Source organism: Colobus angolensis, unplaced genomic scaffold (assembly GCF_000951035.1).
Source record: "Colobus angolensis palliatus isolate OR3802 unplaced genomic scaffold, Cang.pa_1.0 Scaffold47, whole genome shotgun sequence".
Taxonomy (NCBI): Eukaryota; Metazoa; Chordata; class Mammalia; order Primates; family Cercopithecidae; genus Colobus; species Colobus angolensis.
Genome location: NW_012118154.1, coordinates 1,812,159 through 1,829,786, shown reverse-complemented (window position 1 = coordinate 1,829,786; position 17,628 = coordinate 1,812,159). Strand labels below are relative to the sequence as shown.

The window sequence follows — 17,628 nt, the reverse complement described above, 5'->3', positions numbered from 1 at the left end:
GTACAGGAGTGAGCACCACAAGCCCGGCTGAAACTCAGACTCAATGGTTACAGCTCACACGTTTCTTTGTCCTAAGAGTGGACAGGAAGTACTTGCTCAGGATCCAAGTAGAAGTTCTCTGTTATTGCCTTCCAACCATCCCAACACGCAACGGTGGAAAGCGATCATGATGTATTATTTCTCAGGATTCTAAGGGCAAGTGGGCTCCACTGGGCAGTTCTGCTCCACATGGTTTGGCAGAGGTCACTCGAGTGGCTGCACTCAGCAGAGCTCCAGTGAGATTTGGGTGTCCCCGATGACCTCTCAGCCTCCCTCCCCATGGCTTTCCTCCCCATGGCTCTCCTGCCAATAGTCCAACTCAAGCTTCTCCACACGGAGGCTGGCTTCAAGGAGTGCAAAAGCGGAAGGCGTCAGGCCTTCTGAAGGCAGGTCTTGAGCTGACATAGCATCGCTTCCAACACATTTCCTTGGCTAAAGCAAGTCACAGCTGGACGCATGGCTCACGCCTGTAATCCCAGCACTTTTGGAAGGCCAAAGCAGGCGAATCATGAGGTCAGGAGTTCGAGACCAGCCTGGCCAACATAATGAAACCCGTCTCTATTATTACAAAAAATTAGCTGGGTGTGGTGGTGGGCCCCTGTAATTCCAATTACTCGGGAGGCTGAGGCAGAAGAATCGCTTGAACCTGGGAGGAGGAGGTTGCAGTGAGCCAAGACTGCACCACTGCACTCCAGCCTGGGTGACAGAGTGAGACTCCATTTAAAAAAAAAAAAAAAAAAAGCAAGTCACATGGTCAAACCTAGAGCTCATGTGGAAGGGACTACACCAAAGGGTGATCCCCAGGAGGCAGGGTGCCCTGGAGCAGTCAGTCTACCCTCACCCCTCCTGAGAAGTGCTCTACCCTGAGCCCCACTGCAGCCAAAGCACCTGTGTGGACACACTGAGCACTGACCACAAACTGAGCCTGGGTCCCAGGCCCAGAATGAGTCAGGTGCGTGGGCTGCCATTGAGACCTATCTTGCCCAGCGCCTCAGGAGCAGAATAAGAGTGAATAATTGGAATCCATGGGGAGATGGGTTGACATTTCATAGGATAAAGGACTTTGAGTCAGAGGTGGTCATGGAGGAAGCAGGCTGGCTCAGGAAGTAGTATATCCCTGTTGCTGGAGGTATGTAAGGAGAGTTGAAATGACCACTTAGCAGGGTTCCATGAGTAGGGATGCATTGAGGGGAAGCACATGGAGATGTAAAGACCCTGCAGAGATCCTGTCAGGGCAGGGGAAGTCATAGCTCTGACATTCTTTCCATGCGCCGTGAGCTATAGGCCAGAAAACAATGAACAGGGAGCCTGGAGGCCAGAGTCTGAGGCAGCTAGAACCAGGAATGAGTGCTAGAGCAGTTCTCATCTAGACTCTGCCCTTGAATGACTAGGACTCATTTGTCTTCCTTGCACAATCATCTCCCCTTAGAGCAATAATTAATGAACAATAATCAATTTCCCACACTACATTAATAATTTTAAAATATAAATTGCTTGCTTAAAATATGTTCATGGCTCCCCAGCTCCCCCATTGCAAATCCAAATCCTCAGCTCTTTCTGGACTGATGTGGCCTCTGACTTGCTTTTTTTCCCCATCACTGCCCCTCGCTCCCTGGGCTGTAATCACAAGATGCAAAAATTAACACTCCCTAAAGCCTCCCCGGTGTTACAAGCATCTACACGTTCCCAATTCCTAAGATGGTCTTTCTTACTGTCTAGGTAGGGTGGACTCTAACTCAATCTTCAAGTCCCCAGGGGTAGGCAGCAGAATGGCAGAGCCTGCTTACTACATACCAGACATTGTTCTAAGAACTTTATGTGCAGTATTTTTTGTAGTCCACATAATAACCGCGTGAGGTAGGAACCATTTTCATCCCCATTGTCTGGGTAGGGAAATTGAGACTACAAGAGATGAAGTAACTTGCCATACTCAAACACAGAGTACACACACATCCCCTTCCCTTTTACTTTCCTGTCTCTTTCACTTAGGATATGTGTATGACGGTGATGAACAACTCTTTATATCTTCTCTATCCTTACACCATCTATGCCCCTCTCTTCACCTTCTCACTTAACTAAATCTATTTTTCCCTTCCATTGAGAAAATGTTCACTGTTTTTGTTGACTCGTTCAAAAATATTTAAGCACCTAGTACGTCTTCTTGTATGCAGGATCACTGCTGATACATCTTTGACTTGCAGCATCAAGAATAGACCTTTTTCTAAGCAAGAGTTTGGGAGAAGTTTGTGGGATGCATGGAGAGACAGATGGATGCATGATGGGTAGATGAAAAGTTGAATAGATGACTGGCTGAGTGGGTGGATGGATGGATAGATGGGTGGATGGATGGATGGATGGAAGATGGATGGATAGATCATTGGGGATGGATAGATGGATGGATGCATGGAACATGGATGGATGGATGGATGGATGGATGGATGGATAGATAGAAGATGGATGGATGGATGGATGGATCACTGGAGGTTGGATGAATGGTTAGGTGGAAGGTGAATGGATGGATGGATGGATGGATGGATGGATGGATGGATGGATCATTGGAGGATGGATAGATAGGTGGATGGAAGATGGATAAATGGATTGATAGATGAATGAATGGATACATGAATGGGTGGACGGATGAAAGATGGATAAGTGAATGAATGGAGAGAGGGATCACTGGAGGATGGATGGGTTGATAAAAGATGGATGGATGAATGGCTGTCTTCATGAAATTCTAACTTTGTTACATTGATTGGGAAACCAAGTTTTTTTTTTTTTTTTCCTTTAAATTACATTTATTTTAATGCTGAATTTACTCCCGTGCCATAAGTTTTTGTTTCTTCAGTTTCTTCTGGGATATCTTTTTCTTCTGGGCAACCTCCTCTTCTGGTTTAGGAACAATCTGTTCCTTTTCAGTAAGGATCATCTCAATGCGGCAGGGAGAGCTCATGTATGGGTTAATCCGACCATGAGCTCTGTAGGTCCCTTGGCGCATCTTAGGTGCTTTGTTCACTTGGATATGCTCGATGACCAGAGAATCTACATCTAAACTCTTAAGTTCAGCATTACTCTCTGCGTTTTTAAGCATGTGCAGCAAAAATTCAGCACTCTTTTTGGGCCATCGACCTTGTGTCCAGCCCCACTGCTTGGCCTGGGCACACCTGCCAACTCCACCATTGTAACGTCGGAATGGTACGCACTGTTTCTGTAAAGTGACATCTTTCAGATACTTCGTGGCTTTTCAAATATGCATACCCTTGATGGCCTGGGCAGTTTCACGGGTGTTCTTAAAGTGAACACGAAGATTGGAACCTCTTGATTTGCATGATTTCGTGGGGTTCTCCGGGTCAAGTGAATAGCGAACCATTTTCACAGATTACCTCAGGCCGCTTAGGGAAAGAGGGGGAAACCAAGTTTTAATGCCCAAGAGCCCCCAGCTGAGCCCTGCCCAACTCCTGGCATATTTGTCCTGTGTTCCAAGAATAGATGGGATTTTTCTCTATTCATTGCCACGTTCCCACAGTGGCCATTTGTTTTAAGTGTCCAGGGAAGCTCTGTGGTGGTACAATTAGTCCTTGTTAGCAGGCACTGTAACTGGACTGTAATTTCCAGGCTGTTGGATGGTAATTGCACATGAACAGCTCAGCGAGGCTCTGCACCTGTAATGACAAGCAGAGCCTCTTCTCGTCTCCACACTGCTCCGAATGCCAACAAGCAGGTGAGCTCCTGATGCCATATTAGCACGCGGTGATTTTCATTACTAAATGACTCCAGGGCTGTCCAAATGAGAAGAGCAATTAGGCTGATCAGGGGAAGACAAAGCATCTCTTGATGAGCATAATGATGACACAGGCAGAATCACTCTGGCCTGGGGCAGTGTGTGAAATCAGAGCCCAGGGCTCTACTGTGGTGCAAATCAGCCATGCTCAGTTCCCAGACCCCTCTGCCTACTGCCTGGGCATCCGTCACTGCCCCCAGGACCTCAGCACCCACAGAGAAGAAACAACTAGTATTTCCACATAATTAGAAGAAATTGCATATCCAGTACCCCTCACTGAGATTAGCAGTTATGGAGTGGACTCTTTCCAAGAAAAATGTTAGTCATTGAAGAGGAGTTAAATAACTGAGAATTATTTGCTTAAAAGTTCGTGCTCCTTAGCACAGCAATTAAAATCCTCCTTGATCTCATTTCTGCTGCATATTCCAGCCATCAAATTTCACAGCCTTTGCCAACACAACAGGCACTACCATGACTTTAGGTGTTTGCTCACGCTGTTCCATCTGCCTGGAGAGCTCTTCCCCTCATCCACCGAAACCCTGATCAAGTTTCAACCACTGACACCAGCCTAATCACTTAAGGCCTCAGGTCCCCTTCTGGGTTCCTTCTGTACCTTGTGCACCCTTTAAGGCATCTCTGCTTTTCACACTGCACTGTAATTGTTGGTCCACATGCAAGCTTCCCCTATTAGACTGTACCTGTAGCTGTGTCTCTAGCATCCAGCAATTATCCAGGGCAAAGGGCCACAAACTATAGTCTGGGGGCAAAATCCAGCCTATCCTCTGCTTTTGCAAATAAAGTTTCCTTGGGATGCAGCCACACCCATTTTTTTACCTCTTAATCTGACTGTTTTTGTGCATAGTTGCACAGTTGGCATAGTTGAATAGTTTCAACAGAGACGATATGTCCTGGAAAACATAAAGTATTTGCTATCTGGCCCTTTTGTCTCATAAAGGGCCAGATTTATGCTATTTTTTCAATCCAGGGTTTGATAGGATTAATGCAGAGACAGAAGGATGCATGATGGGTAGATGAAAAGTTTAATAGATGACTGGCTGACTGGGTGGGTGGATGGATGGATGGATGGATGGAAGATGGATAGATGGGTAGATGGATGGATGGATGGATGGATCGATTGATCACTGGAGGATGGATGGATGGATGGAAGATGGATGGATGGGATCACTGGAGGATGGATGGATGGATGGAAGATGGATGGATGGATGGATCGATCGATTGATCACTGGAGGATGGATGGATGGATGGAAGATGGATGGATGGATGAATGGATGAGTAGAAGATGGATGGATGGAAGATAGATTGATGGATGGATGGATCATTGGAGGATGGATGAACTGTTGGATGGAAGGTGAAAGAATGGATGGATGGTCCAGGGTGAGAGATGCCTGAGAGGTGTCCCAGGGCTAACCCTTACTCTACAGTATGACATTATCTTGAGCAGAGGTGAGAAATGACTCTCCCAAGGTCATATAGCTTGACTGAGGCAGAGCTGGGGCCAGATCATTGGTCTCTTGCCTCCTTGCCCAAACACCACCTCCTAGGGCCTGAGGTTGAGCAGCACTCCCTCCCCTGGACCTGGGAATGAGAAACTTGGAAAATTCAGAGACCAGCACAGAGGAAACCCCACGAAAACATGTCAAAGTTGCCAGGTCTCAGCAGTCACAGGTCCAGGGAAGTCCATTAACAAAGGCTCTGGAGAATAAAAGCCTGTCATGATCAGTAGAAGGCACCCCGGTCTGGACTATGAGAATCTGGACTCTGGTTTACTAAGGACAAATGAATCTGACTTCTCAAACCTCAGTTTCCTCATCTGCAGAATGGGAATAAAGACAACTACCTTACAGGGCGATGGTGCGAGATTCCAGAGAGAAAGTCAGAGGTGAGGCATATAAGGAGCTCAGCAAATGTGCGTTCTCAGGGAAGCTTCCTCTGCGGTGTGGAATTGAAGGAACTCTGCATTAGCCGGTCCCTGCTCCCCACTCCTTGCACTGTGACCTTCTCACTCTCCTGAGTCCCCAGCTTCTGACCCACCATGTAAGAAGCTTTTCCCTCGCAGGTCTGTGTGCCTACCTCAAGGCCAGTGCCCTTCTTGGATCTCTGGGCCTCATCTAACTCAGGCTCAGGGAAGTCTCTGAGTGGAGACGTCCTCGGTGGCACACCTTGCCAGGACTGGGCTGATGGAATCCAGTCAGACTCACTCCTCAAGGCTTTTCCCCTGGAAGATTTCCAGCTCTTGCCATGTAGAATGACCTCTGCTCTCCCAAGAGTCTTACATACACCTGGGCTCAAATCCCTGGCACTGCTTCTCACTAACTGGATAAACGTGAGTGAGTTATTTAGTCTCTCTGAGCCCATGGGCAAACAGCTGGGAGCCACACCTGCATCCCCTCTTCCTCCTCCTCCTCCTCCTTATCCCTTTTCTCCCAGCCCTGTTTTTCTTCCTGCCACCCTGATACTGTTCTTCTCCTTCCTGCCCAGCTGCTGAGCTGAATGCGAATGGCCCTGGGCCCAGGCCCAGGCTCAGCCGTGGAGCCTTTTCAGGGAATGATGGGTCCAACTCCATGGGGTTCACTTGGGGGAGAAGACCAGGAGGTGATTCTGCAGGAGCTGATGAGAAGGTCTGGAACTAGCCTTGACGATGAGACCTTGAGATGTCCTGGCCTTCCTCTGAGATTATCTCAGGTGGACAGAGCTGCAATGACCAAAGAGCTGGTCGCCATCCCAGCTTTGGGCCTCGCCTTCCCCTAGTGTCAAGAGTCTGAATTGGACCTTCTGGCTCTAAGATGCTTTCTCATTTCAGCCTGCAGCCGTCCCTTACATTCCCACGTGCTGGTTCCTGATGCCCAGTCCAGTGCTCTTGTCTATACTCGTAGCTTCTTTGCCTGGCGTATGATTAGATGAACTTTGCTTGCAGGTCATTTTTACCATAAAGCGGAATTGATAAAGGATGGTCTCCTTCAACCAATCTGCACCCAGGAGATGAACCCACTGGCAAATCCTGACACACAAGCTAAAACTGAGTGTTTCATTCCAGCAGCTGCTGGTGAGACCTAGCCCTAGCCACCCAGTCCCAGGCTTCAGTCATCTCTTGCCCCTACCCCACTACTTTCTGGGAGTGGCTGGCTGGTGCCTCCATGAGCAGAACTGCACGGAAGCCTTCAGGTCTACCTCCAGGACCCACATCCAAGGCCCACCTGCCCTAGGAATCCCTCAGATCCTACTCCCTGAAGAGGGTACCATCTGTGGCTGGCTTCCCCGGCTCTGCCAGCCCTTAGCCCCTCTGCCTCTGATGCTCCAGCCCTTCCTTAAGCCCCTCTTACAGGGAATCCTGGACCTGCTCACCTTCAGCAGGATATACCCTTCCTCCCTCTGCCTTGGGCTCACAGCTTCTCCAGGTCAAATCTCTTTGTACTCCAGTTCTTCATGTTCGAGGGTGTGACTCTGCCTATTCATGAGTGTGTGTGTGACAACTGGGCCCATCTGTGTGCAACCGAGTGCTCATGGAATGTGGACTCTGGGAGCGTGAGGGTCTATGAACATGTGTGTACATGTGAACATGTGTGTACACATGCACCTGTGTTTTCCTGTGCATACATGTATGCATGTGGGCCTCCGTGTGCCCATGTGGGCAAGTCGTGGATACACATATCTTTGTGTTTGTATGGATGCATTTTGTGACTTATAACATCCATGTGTTTCCTGTTATATGTTTTTGTTTATATGCATATATCAGTGTGGTTGGTCAACTGTCAGGTATTCAGACAACCAGGTCATTATATCTGATCATTCAGATTGGGTGCTCCCATTATAACCATCATCTATAATAGCTAAAAGGTCAAAAACAGCATGACTATGCCTTCCCTCTACAGAAATCCTGGTGCACTTCAGAACTCCTTTCCATAGTGTGTGTAACTTGGGCCTCACAAAATGCATACGAGGCTATAATAATGTTCTCCCCATTTTTATGGTGTAGTTTCTGGGGCACAGAGTGTGAAAAGGGCTTTCCCAGGGTTACATAGCAAGTCAGCCACTGAGCTGGAAACAGAGCTGGGGCTCCTGATGCCCAGCCCAGTGCCCTTTAATATGCCTTCTGCTTTTGCTCCTTAGGTATGATTAGAAGGTTAAGGCTACACAAAAATTAACTGGGTGTGGTGGCATGCACCTGTAATCCCAGCTACTAGGGAGGCTGAGGCAGGAGAATTGCTTGAACTTAGGAGGCACAGGCTGCAGTGAGCTGAGATGGTGCCACTGCACTCCAGCCTGGGCAACAGAGCAAGACTGCATCTCAAAAAAAAATAAATAAATAAAAGGCTGGGCACGGCTCACACCTGTAACACCTGTAATCCCAGCACTTTGAGGCCGGGGCAGGTGGATCATGAGGTCAGGAGATTGAGACCATCCTGGCTAACACGATGAAACCCCATCTCTACTAAAAATACAAAAAAATTATCCAGGCATGGTAGCGGGCACCTGTAGTCCCAGCTACTCGGGAGACTGAGGCAGGAGAATGGTGTGAACCCGGAAGGCGGAGCTTGCAGTGATCCGAGACTGCACCACTGTACTCCAGCCTGGCTGACAGAGCGAGGCTCTGTCTCAAAAAAAAAAAAAGAAAGAAAAAGGTTAAGGCTAGTTTGGATATGCACTCTATTCAAGTCATTCAGCCATTAAAAGAAATGCATTGTTTATCTTACTATTACTGAGTTGTTAAGTGTTCTTTATATATTTTGGATAAAAGCCCTTTGTCACAAGTATTAATGATGAATATAAAGACTGGAGGGTTTTACTTCATATGCAGTCAAGTTTATTGATTTTTTTTCCTTTGGTGGTTCGCACTTATTGTGTCTTTTCTAAGAAATCTAATGTCATGAAGATTTTCTATGGTTTCCTTTAAAAGTTTTATAGTTTCAGCTTTTATGTTTAGGTCTATAATCCATTTTGAATTAAGTTTTTTTTGTTTGAGATTTATTTTTTTCCATACACATATCTCATTGTTCTAGAACCATTTGTTGAAGAGTTACCTTTCCCTACTGGATTATTCTGGAGCCCTTTTTAGGAATAAATTGACCATATATATGTGGCCATATATATAAACTGAAGTCTCTATTCTATCCCATTGATCTTTATGTCTGTCTTTATACCAATACTACACTGTCTTGATGATTGCAGCTGGTAGATTAAGACATTAGAGAGCATATGTTCCTCTTTGTACAGTCATGCACTGCGTAATGACGTTTCAGGCAACACACACCAGACTGAGTCTATGCTCTGCCGGTTGTACAAAAGTACAGTACATACAATTATGTACAGTATATAATATTGATGATAATAAGTGACTACGTATTTACTATACTATACTTCTTTTTTTTTTTTTAGACAGAGTCTCAATCTTGTCGTCCAGGCTGGAGTGCAGTGGCATGATCTTATCTCACTGCAACTTCTGCCTCCCAGTTTCAAGCAATTCTCCTGCCTCAGCCTCCCAAGTAGCTGAGATTACAGGTGCCTACCACCATACCAGGCTAATTTTTTTTTTTTTTTTTGTATTTTTAGTAGAGATGGAGTTTTTGCCATGTTGGCCAGGCTGGTCTCAAACTCCTGACCTCAGGTGATCCATCTGCCTAGGCCTCCCAAAGTGCTGGGATTACAGGCGTGAGCCACTGCACTTGACCTATACTATACTTTTTATAGTTATTTTGGAGTGTATTCCTTTGGCTTACTAAAAAAATTTAACTGTAAAACAGTCTCAGGCAGGCCCTATAAGAGGTGTTCCAAAAGAAGGTATTATTATCATGAAAGACGGCGGCTCCATGTGCGTTACTGGCCCTGAAGATCTTCCAGTGAGACAAGACGTGGATGTGGGGGGCAGTGATATTGAAGACCCTGACCCTGTGTAAGCCTAGCAGGTAATGTGTGTGTTTGTGCCCTAGTTCTTAACAAAAAAGTTTAAAAAGTAACATACATACATAAACGTTTGAACAGAAAAACACTTTTTTATTAGAATACAAAGAAAAAATATTCTTGTACAGCTGTACAAGGTATTTGTGTTTTAGTCTGTTATTGCAAAAGAATCAAACAGTTTAAACATTTTTTAAGTTTATAAAGAAAAATGTTACAGTAAGCTAAGGTTAATTTATTACTAAAAAAAGGAAAATATTTGTCATAAGTGTACAGTGCTTAGAAAGTCTACAGTAGTCGGCCGGGCACAATGGCTCACGCCTGTAATCCCAGCACTTTGGGAGTCTGAGGCAGGAGGATCACAAGGTCAGGAGTTTGAGACCATCCTGGCCAACATAGTGAAACCCCCATCTCTACTGAAAATACAAAAATTAGCTGGGTGTGCTAGTGCGCATCTGTAGTCCCAGCTACTCAGGAGACTGAGGCAGAAGAATCGCTTGAACCCGGGAGGTGGAGGTTGCAGTGAGCCAAGATCGAGCCACTGCACTCCAGCCTGGCAACACAGCGAGACTCCATCTCAATAAAAAGAATCAAAAACAAACAAACAAAAAAGTCTATAGCAGTGTAGAGTAATGTCCCAGGCCTTCATGTTCCCTCACCACTCACTCACTGATTCACCCAGAACAACTTCCAGTCCTGCAAGCTCCATTCACGATGAATGCCCTGCACAGGTGCACCATTTCTCATCTTTTATTCCACATTTTCACTATACCATTTCTGTGTTTAGATGCACAGATACTCACCATTGTGTTACAATTGCCCACAGCATTCAGTTATAGGAACATGCTGTACAGGTCTGTAGTCTGGGACCTGTCCCCTATAGCCCAAATGTGTAGTAAGCAATACCATCCAGGTTTGTGTAAGTTCACTCTATGACACTCACACAACAACATATTCACCTCACAACACATTTTGCAGAATGCCTCCCATTGTTAAGCAATTCATACTGTGCTTGTTTTTGCAAAACTGTCTTACCTCATCTGGATGCTTTACATGTCCACATAGATTTTTAAGCCGGCTTTTTCATCTCCAACTGGGATGATGCTTAAGATTGCACAGAATCTATAAATAAATATGGAGAATGAGCACCTTAATAAAATGGGGCTTCCTATACACACACATATGTATCTCTCCATCTATTTAAAGCTTTGAAATCAGCATTGTACAGGTCTTGTACATCTTTTATTAAGTTTCTTCCTAAGTATTTTATCTTCATTGACTCTATTGAAATGGTATTTTAAAATTTCCGCTTTCCAATTCTTGATGCCAGTATACAATGTAATTTTTTTTTTTTTTTTTGAGACAGAGTCTCATTTTGTGGCCCAGACTGGAGTGCAGTGGCACGATCTTGACTCACTGCAACCTCCACCTCCCAGGTTCAAGTGATTCTTCTGCCTCAGCCTCCTGAGTAGCTGGGATTACAGACACGTGCCACCACACCCGGCTAATTTTTGTATTTTTAGTAGACACGGGATTTCACCATGTTGGTCAGGCTGGTCTTGAACTCCCGACCTTGTGATTCACCCACCTCTGTCTCCCTAAGTGCTGGGATTAGAGGAGTGAGCCAACGCACCCCGCCTACAGTGGATTTTTTAAATTTGATTTGCTATCCTGCAACTTTGCTGTTTCATCTGTTCATACTTAATGTAGTTATCGATGTGGCTGGATTTAAGTTGACCATTTGTTTTTCATTTTTTCCTATTGTTCTTTACTCTTCATTTACCCCTTCACCAGCTTCTTTTAGGTTAATGAAGTATTTCTTAAAATTTCATTTTCTCTTCTCTATTGGCTTTTTAGCTCCAGCTCCTTTTATTAGTTGTTTTACCATACACTCAGGCTCATCATACACACCCTTAGTCAACTCTGTTTCACTTCCCACAGGATCCTTCACACTTCCCCTTTACTATTTCCAAGTTTACAAATAAAATAATCTTGTAATGGTATAATTATATCATTATATGAACACCCTCCATTCTTTCTGCTATTGTTGCCTATCTTTTGCTTTCTACAGATGTTTTAAATCATGGCTTGAATTATTATTATTATTGACTTAAACTGTCAATTGTCTTTTTTAAAAAATACAATAGAAAAGCAGTTTTGCTTTTCTAAAAAAGCAAAAAAGCTGTTTTTGTTCTTTCCTTCCTGGGGATGCAAGTTTTCATCAGGTTGCATTTCTCTTCAATCTGGAGAACATCCTTTGGCAGTTCTTGCTGCGCAGGTGTACTGCCAACACATTCTCTTAGTTTCCACTTGTCTGAAAATGACTCTATTTCACCTTCATTTTTGAAGTATGTTTTTACTGAATACAAACAGTAAAACACGCTAGGCTAACAGGATTTTTTCCCTCTTTAATCACTTCAAAGATGTTATTCCTTTGTCTTTTGGCACTGTTTCTGAGAAGTTAGTGGTAGTTCTTATCATTGTTATCCTACATAAAATGTGCCTTTTTTTTCGTCTGGCTCCCTTCAAGATTTTCTCTTTGTTTTCATCAGTTTGAGTATGATATGGGTGGGTATAAATTCATCTTTCTTGAAATTCTCTGAACTTTTCGTATCTGTGAGTCTATATTTATTTTATCCAATTTTCATCTCTTTATTTCTTTAAATATTATTTCTGGCCCATTTTCACTCATTATTCAGACCTATATTACATGTATATAATATAATATTCTGACATGCATAATCTGTTATGTCAGACCTATATTCTCCTTCTGCAACTTCTATTGCATATATGTCAGATTGTTTGACCTTATCTCATGAATTTCTGAAGCTTTGTTCATTTTCTTCAATCTTTTTCCTGTCTGCTCTCCTGTGATTGGATCGTTTCTAGTGACCCATCTTCGAATTTATTTATTCATTCTCTGTCCCCTCTAATCTACTATGAAGCCCATCCAGTGCATTTTTTAAAAAATTTCAGTTATTATAGTTTTCAATTCTAGAGTTTCCATTTGGTTCCATTCTCTGCTGAGATTCCCTATTGATTCATTAAGACGATTTTCCTTTAAGCCTTTGAACATATTTATAAAGCTGCTTTAAAGCCTTTGCCTGGCTAAATCTAAGACTTGGGTCATCTCAGGGTAAGTTTCTATTGGTGGGTTTTTTCCTTGACTAGAAGTTACATTTTCCCATTTATTTGTGAATGAATTCCCGGTTTACAGGCTGTTTCCAGTCTTGGTACACTGAGGATCTCAGAGTTTCAGCTCCCGCACATCAGTATCTCTGTTTCATTTCTAGTCTATAGAAATTATTCTGTTTTTTAATATGGCCAATCCTATCAAAAACAAGACCAAATTATATTTGTACTTGCATGACATCTAGGTTTGTATTATTTGCATGTGATTGAAGCAGAGCAGGGAGACTTCAGCACGTGCCCACTCCACTGAGACAAGAAGTCAGAAGCATTTTTTAATACTTGGCGCTATTAACAGAAAATGGCATGAGCTGTTTAGAGTTCGGGAGTTACTCTCACTGCAAGCACTTAAGGAAAGCCTCTAGGTCTATTGTAGGGAGTGCTACAGAGGGAATCCTCCAGGATGGGGGGCTGGAGCAGATGAACCCTGTTTTGACTTATCCAAACATATCACCTTTCAAGTATGAAAGTGTCCAGCACAGAGCTGGCACCTGATAGATGCTTTTAAAGTGCGTACTGTGATTACGATAGCCAAGTTAGCTCCACACAGCCCAGTATGGTGTGGTCTCTCCTCTGGGTGATATTTACCTTTAAGCAGCAGAGCTTCAATTCCAGTGCCCAGGCCTGAAAATTGCTCCCACCATTTCAGAATAGAAAAGAAAATGTTTCTCAGCTGAAAACCACATTTGCTGGTTATGAAAATGATTCAGAGCATTTTTTTCACATTTCTGTATTGATTCCCAGCCTTCTTGTTTTATTGTACAATAACAGGCCCCGGGATGGAGAACATATTACTGCACACACGTAAAAGAATCTCTTCCCAGGGAATTGTCTGCATACCAAATGCTGTGCTTGACGCAGATTTTTTAGTTTAAAACAAAGGCAGCAGGCTGCCAAGGGAGCATCCGGGCTCTCTTTCTCTGTGGCTGGTACACTCGAGCTCAGAAAGCCCAAATGGACCTCACGTGAGGTCTGGCTTCACGCCTAACCACAGTACGGCTGGCTGTGAGTGGTGTCCGCCCAAGCCCAGCCCTGGGGAAGAACAGGTGTGCCTCCGATTGGAGCCAATGGGCTGTTATTGTCATCACCACCTAATGGGACTCATCTGTCCACCCCACACTCCTCCACCTAATACTGTAGGCCCAAGGGAGGGGTCCTAATTGTCCTAGGGGTGAAACTCACATTCCCCCTCCCAGCACAACTAAATGACTGAGTAATGGCTCCATCAGTGGCCATCTGATTCGTCCGATCCCAAGGCGAGGAATACACAGGCCGGCCGTGTGTGGGGGGCTGCGTGCAGGGATCTCCATCCATCTCTGTCACCCAGGGTGCCCACGTTCATTCGTCAGTCCCTGACAGGAGCTGGTAGTCAGTGGCAAAGTGAGCAACAATGAACAGCCTCTTGGTTCTGTACAAGACCCAGTGTGCAAGACCCAGCTCCCTGCCTGTCTCCTGCCCACTGGGAAGTATAGTAGGTTCAGCCAAGCAAGGTGTGGGTCTTTGGGTGAAAGAATACGAGGCATGGGTTTCAAAAAGGGGAGGGGCCTGGAAACTTGAGAGACAGAGGAGGCCATGCTGAGGGAGGAGACAGCAAGGAGAATTCCCTGAAAGCAAGACACTTCTGCAGTCTGACTTGTGCTGCAAAAGGGTCTCATTGCCCTGGCACGGGTCAGGCAGCCCACAGCCCCTCCCCTAGCCACTGGGCCAAGGCGATGCTGAGACGGAGAAGGAAGCACAGGCAGTCAGTCCTCCCCTGTTTGTTCTGCAGAGATGGGCACATTGGACCCAGCGCATGAACCCCAACTGCTCCCTGCCTTCAACCAACATCCCCAGGAGCCCACTGTCATAGCCAGCCGTGGCATAGTGCTGGGCACCACTGCCCCAAGAGACAATGATTTGGCTGCTTTGATGAAGGGTTGCCCCCTGCCCTCCGGAGACCAACAAAGCCTTGCTCCCTGGCCCCTTTCCAAACTTCCCTGGAGCGATCTGCCTGAGGTCTTTCTGCATCAGCGGCAAACCTGCTCTGCCATGTCTTTTCTCAACACGGAATCCCCTTTGAGGAAAGGGCTTTAAGGCTGGCCCAGGCTGAGCAGAGACAAGATCAATCCTGATCACCCCTGGCTGTGAGCACTCAGGGAAAAGATGAAATGGTGCCTTGATCACCCAGGTTTACTTCTGTGTGCTTTGGGGAATCCTGGTGGGATTGAGCATCATCCAGAAGCAAAAGGGGTAAAATGACTCCACAGCCAGGAAGATACCTAGGCCCCGGTGTACAAATAGCAACTGAGCCTCAGTTTTCCTTGCACGTAAAATGGGGATGATAATCCTTTCCCCCATGCAATTGTTCTCAAGATCTAGAGAGCTCACAAAAGTGCCTAGCACAGTACCAGTCACAGAGAGGGCAGGCAGAACCACATGGGACTGGAAAGGATCCCAGAGCAGGTTAATTTCTAGCCAGGGCCCAGCTTTCCTCCAGGAGGCTAGAGCCTGTTGAATAGGGATCTGTCTAGCAGGAAGGATCACTTGCTCTCAAGTCTTGACAGGTTTGGTTTGCTTAGAAGTGAATCAGGAGACAGGCTGGACGCGGTGACTTACGCCTATAATCCCAGCACTTTGGGAGGTCGAGGTGGGTGGATCACGAGGTCAGGAAATCGAAACCATCCTGGCTAACACGATGAAACCCCGTCTCTACTAAAAACACATAAACAAAATCAGCCGGGCATAGTGGCAGGCGCCTGTAGTCCCAGCTACTTGGGAGGCTGAGCCAGGAGAATGACATGAACCCAGGAGGTGGAGCTTGCAGTGAGCCGAGATTTTGCCACTGCACTCCAGCCTGGGTGACAGAGTGAGACTTTGTCTCAAAAAAAAAAAAAAAAAAAAAGTGAATCAGGAGACAGACCAAAGGAGGCAAGACTGGCTGAATCCGGGAGCAGGCCTCTTAGCTACACATAGGACAAGAGTGTCCCCTGGAAGTAGATTCGTCCTGATCCTGACCCCCACGAAGCCCTAGCCTGTCCCCAAGCCAAGAGACAGCTGGAGGCACTCATTGACTGAGCTTGGCCCCCATTCCCATTTCTGACCTTCAGCTGACATCTTACCCTGGGCACAACTGAACCCTAACCCCAGTCATGTATCTGCCCGTTTGACTCCCCAAATCTGCTTCTGGCCCCATTGGGCCTGGATGAGAATGTGGACAATTCTGTGAAGCCCATTTCTTGTCATGGAGGAGACAGGTGTAAACATTGTAAAAACCCAGAAGTCCTTGTCCCCCAACATTTCACAATCCCACATCAGAGGATAGAAGTGTCAATGACAACCCCACTCTGTTCCCTTATTATCTTCCATCTCACAGCTTCCATAGATATTTGTTTATACTCACAATTAAAGTAAGAAAAACACCCCGTCTGAAAGAGGATGGCAGACCCCAGCTGTGGCCTTGAGATTAGAACCCACAGGCTTCAGTGCACTGCCCTGTCCCATCCTTCTAGATGAAGACCCCCCACCCACCCACCAATGTCACTAGAGATCCCCTGGACACAGAGGACACTTCAGGCCACCTTCCTGGACATTCCATTGTGGATGTGCTTCTCTTCTGACTCGGTCACCATTTGTAATCTCCCTCTATCCCCTTCAGCCTCCACCCAACCCTTACCAGCAAGGCACTCTGAACATAGAGGTAACTCCATGCCTTTCTCTCTGCCAGGGAGAGTCAGACACTAGATGTCTATTGATCTCTCCAGTTCCATTGGCAATATTCAGTATCCCAGCCATCTCTGGCAGGGCCAGGCTGCGGACCTAGGCCTTCACGGACTGGACTCTCCAATCAGCATCTGTGTCTGAGTCGGCCAAGCTGGCACAAGCCCTCCTGGAGTGTGGGGATGGGAGGAAGTACCTCCGTCCTTAGTCCAACTTCTGCTGGGTGAAGAGACGATTGAGTTGGATGTCAAGCGTGCCTCTCCCAAAGACACAAGAGGTGACCAAGAGACCCAGTGTGGGGACTCAAGGAGAGGCTAGAACCACAGCTGGGTCTCAAAGTCAGGACCAGGAGCCGACAGAAATAGGGTAAGAGTGACAGCAGGCTGGTGATAAGAAGAGCGAGATGCTTGCCACGGCCGTAAGAGGTGCAGGAGCCCCGGCATAGGCCTGGCACCTGCCGATGATTCCTGGGCCCCAGTGTGTGTGCTTGGGAGCGACTGTTTCAGGCCCAGCTCACAGGCTGTCAGGACTATCAGGCTCTCCCCAGGGGCCACAGCTTCAGGCTCCCTTAAGATCCCCGGGAAGCACCTGACTTTACAGCTCCCCCTTGTATTTACAGAGAAAACCTGAATCCAAATAAGGTTTCACACCACACTTCTCCCAAATTCCAAATTCCTGCATCCAACTGCCTACCTAACATCTCTACTCAGAGCCCTGAGAATCACCTCACATCCAGCAGATCCAAAACTGCGCTGACATCCCACTCCCCAAACCCATTCCTCCCACACCCTTCTTCATCTCCTGTGGGGAAAAGAGAGGTCAGCCTGTTACTGTGTTATTATAGATAGAAGTAAGTTTAAGAGACTCCATTTGGCTCTGTATTTGAGATGCTGTTAATCTGTGACTCTACTCCCAATCTTGTCCTTGCTAGAAACATCGCTGTGCTAATTAAGGTTGAAAGGATTTTAGGCTGTAAGGAATGTGCTTTGTTAGGCAAATGTTTAAAGCCTGCT

General features: G+C 46.0%; 1 pseudogene across 1 annotated transcript; it reads right to left on the bottom strand.

Annotated features, from left to right (window-relative positions):
- Positions 1–2,816: 2,816 nt before the first annotated feature.
- On the bottom strand, positions 2,817–3,420 carry LOC105523560 (annotated as a pseudogene). Its single transcript, XR_001003625.1, has one exon. The product of XR_001003625.1 is annotated as a 60S ribosomal protein L17 pseudogene (transcript).
- Between the last annotated feature and the right edge of the window lie 14,208 nt (positions 3,421–17,628).